Raw genomic sequence first — 4,400 nt, 5'->3', positions numbered from 1 at the left:
CACAGAGCAGAAGGCGGAGAGAGAGCTCCTTGGAATCCCCTTCTAAGGGCACAAATTCCATTCATGAAGGCCCCACCCTCATGACCTAATCATCTCCCACAGGCCCCACCTCCTAACACCGTCACATTCAGCTATAGCCCAACCGAGAGGTTAGGAGCTATTGACATGTTTGTTTTTTTTTAATTCCTTCATGGCTCAGATTACACATTTTCACAGAAATATGAAATGTAATTACTATAGGGTTAATCAAGACTAATGGGATGGTCTAAATATTCATCTTTTCAAAGTGTCAGATGTTATAAGTCTGGAACTCAGAATTATTATGACAGAGGGTCCCACCAATATGAGGAGGTTTGTACCAAAGAAGATGACATGAAAAAGCCAAGAGAAAAGGTGACTTTGAGGAAGTTACACGTGGGCAACATGTAAGTTGGCTCCATCTCTCTGGAGCACGACTTGACAACACAAGGCTGGTTTTAGGTGCTGCACACCCCACGAGCCAGTCTTCCGTATCTAGAAATATATCATAAGGAAATAAGCATGCAGGTCACAGTGTGGCTGCAAGATAGTCTCGTAGATGTGTTTATAAAAAGGAAAACTAAAACTTGACCCAAATGTCAAACCATAGGTTGCCCGTTAAATAACTGATTCCACATCAATACAATGAAAATCATTCAGCAGTCATAAACAACAGACACTTAAATAAACTATAGTTCAGCCATTCATTAAAAATTATTTGTGGGAAGAATAAGAAGACTTCTACTTCCAGGCAAGATGGGCCAAGGGAGACCAGATTTACCCTCTCACCAGAGATGACTGGAAAAATGGCCAAAATACATGAAACAGAGGTTTTCAGACACTGGATAACAGGTAGCACAGGACAGTCACCCCAGAGAGAAGGGAAACAAATAAAATGATGTCTATAATGACCTCCAGCTTCCTGCCTTGAGAAATCTTCCAGACCCTGGTACAGAAAGGGAGACCCAGTCAGAGCCCAGGGTCTCGCTGAGCTGAGGAGACATTAGAACTGGGAGTCCAAGGAGGCCAAGGCAACTAAAGTTCACAGGACTGAGCATCAGAGAGCAGAGCCGAACAACGAGACAGGTGCAGAAATTCCTACCTGCCTCTTAAAAGGATACCTATGATTCCACTGGGCCCACCAGATAAACCAGGATAACTTCCTATTTCAAGATCCCTAACTCAGTCCCACCTGTAAAATCCCTTTTGCTGTGTAAGGTAACAAACTTACAGGCTCCAGGGATTAGGCTGTGGCCATCTTTGGAGGGGCTAATATTCCGCCTACCCTGGTGATATAAATAAATGATGGCTCAAATTTTAAAATGGGAGGGAAGAGGCCAATATTCCTTGCAGAATATTCCAAATCACTTAAGCAAATACTCCCTGTCCACAACATGAAGCTTCACCTCCTACATCCTCAAGCACGGGCTGGACTCAGTTCTTGCCTCCAAAGAACAGAGTATGAAAAGGGGGAAGTAGTAATTGTACCGCAGAAACTTTGCAAACGCTGCCTTCACCAAGTGATTGGGGTTACTATCACAGTGAGAAGCTGTGTTGGCAGAAAGCACCCCGACACGATGCGAGAAGAAGGCCACTTCACCTCTGTGAGATCCTCCCCAGAGACCTATGGCTCCAGTCCAGTCATAAACAAAACATCAGACAACTCCAAATTGAGGAACATTCTGTGAAATACCTGACTGGTACTCCTCAATGCTGGAAAGGTCATGAAAAACAAAGGAAGGCTGAGAAACTCGCCAACCAGAGGAGACTCAGGACATGTGATGACCAAATGCCACGTGGTGCCCTGGATGGGATCCTGGAAAAGGAAAGGGATATTAGTGGGAAAACAAGTGACATCTGGATAAAGTCTAGAGTTTAGTTAATAGTCATGTATCAATATTGGTTTCTTGACACATATACCGTACAGTGGCAACGTAAGTTATCAACATCAGGGGAAGCCATGTGACGGGCATATGGGTGCTCTCTCTATTATTTTTATAACTTTTCTATAAATCTAAAATTATTCTAAAATTTTAAAAAATTAAACCAAAATAAAGGCTGTTTTTTTTTGTTTTTTTTTTTTTCTTTGCGGTACGCGGGCCTCTCACTGTTGTGGCTTCTCCCATCGCGGACCACAGGCTCCGGACGCGCAGGCTCATTGGCCATGGCTCACAGGCCTAGCCGCTCCGCGGCATGTGGGATCTTCCCGGACCGGGGCACGAACCCATGTCCCCTGCATCGGCAGGCGGACTCTCAACCACTGCGCCACCAGGGAAGCCCAAGGCTGTTTTTTTTTTTCAGACATACAAAGGCTGAAAGGATGCATTGCCAGCAGATCTGCACTTCAAGAAGTATTCAAAGCAATCCTTCAGGCAGAAGGAAAATGCCGCCAGATGGAAATCTGCATCTACATCAAAAACCCAAGAACCAGAAACGGCGACTACATGGTAAATACAAAGACTCTTTTCCTATTATTTATATCTCTTTAAAAGATAATTAACAATAAACGTGTATTGTGGCATTTATAACATACACAGACGTGAAAGATGTGACAATAGCACAAAAGTCAAAGGGGGAAAATACATGGAAGTGTACAGTTTCAGGTTCTGATACTATATGTGAAGCGGTGCAGTATCATGTGAAGATACACCGTGATAAAAGTTCGAGATGCATACTGTCAACCCTAAAGCAACCACTGAGATAACAAAAGCTTACAGCTAGTAATAGCTAATGAGCCAACAAAAGGGATAATATATAATAAAAATGAGATAAAATAAAATCAATCTTTTCTGCCAAAAAAGGCAGAAAAGAGAGGAACAAAGGAACAAACAAACAAAAACAGATGGAAAAAATAGGAAACAAACAGCAAGATGGTGGATTTATACCCAACCATATCAATAATCACAATAAGTGTATGTGGTCTAACACCCCAATTAAAAGGCAGAGACTGCTGTACTGAATTAAAAGATAAAAACTGCTCAACTACACGCTGCCTTCAAGAAACTCACTGTAAGTAAAGAGACATAAATAAGTTAAAAGTAAAAGGATGGATAAAGATACGTCATGCTCACTGTAATCAAAAGAAGGCCGAAGCGCCTATGTTAACATCAGACAAAGTAGGTGTCAGAGCAACAAATATTATCAGAGATAAAAAGGATTATTTTATAATGATAAAGGTGTCAAGATAATGATTAAGAGAATATAACAATCCTAAATGTTTACACATGTAATAAGGAAGCTTTAAAATATAGAAGAAAAGGCTGATAGAACTACAAAGATTAACAGAAGAAGTCACACTAATAGTGAGAGACTTCAATAGCCCTCTCCCAACAAGCGGTAGAAAAAATAAACAGAAAACCAACAGGCTACAAAAGACCTGAACAATACCGTCAGCCAAATCAACCGAATTGAATTCGTTTATAGAATACTGCATGCAGCAATCGTAAAATACACGTTTTTAAGCGCACACAGAACATTTACCAGACAGACCATATTCTGGGCCGTAAAACAAGCCTCAACATATTTTAAAGGATGCAAGTCATATAAAGTACATTCTGTGACCACAGTTAATAATCAATAGTAGAAAGATCTCTGAAAAAAAAATCCTCAAATATTTGGAAACTAAATAGTATACTTCTAAATAATCCATGGGTCAAAAATAAATCAAAAGGTGCATACTATTACATATAGAATGGTTGGACAACAAGGTCCTACTGTACAGCACAGGGAACTAGATTCAATGTCCTGGGATATATCATAATGGAAAAGAATATTAAAAAGAATGTATATATATATATATATATATAATGTATAACTGAGTCACTTTGCTGTCCAGCAGAAATTAATACAAAACTGTAAATCAACTATACTTCAATTAAAAAATAATAAAAGATAAATCAGAAGGAAAGTTAGAAAGTATTTTTAACACAATGGAAATGAAAATACAACATATCAAAATCTGTAGGATGCAGATGTAGCAGTGCAGATCCTAATAGGACTTTCCCATCCCCCTGGGCCCTGCTCAGACCTCACCTCCTCATGGCTCTGAGCTCACTGGAAACCTTAAAACCAGAGACACTGCTGAGATGCAGATAAGATCCGAGGCAGCCTGGCGAGGCCAGTGTGAGTGACTCTGCTGCAGCCCAGCCGTGCGGCTCAGCCTGAGGCCAGCCAGCCATCTTCCCAGCCGCCCTCAGGAGGCGCATACCTCTCCGGCACATTTCTACAGGCCATGGGGCTCCCAGGGCTGCTTCTAGCAGTTAAAATTCCTACACGTTAAAGTTTCCTGTTAACTTACCTAGTTATCTGAATCCCACAGTACACGAAAAGCTGCTGAGGGCAGAGATGCTGTCTGCTTCACTTTGATCCCTCTCAGTATCAAG

This window comes from Delphinapterus leucas, chromosome 10, assembly GCF_059928025.1.
Source record: "Delphinapterus leucas isolate spDelLeu-1000000601 "Yukka" chromosome 10, BTC_Dleu_Yukka2, whole genome shotgun sequence".
NCBI lineage: Eukaryota > Metazoa > Chordata > Mammalia > Artiodactyla > Monodontidae > Delphinapterus > Delphinapterus leucas.
The sequence above is the reverse complement of the archived record's forward strand: the minus strand, read 5'-3'. Positions refer to the sequence as shown.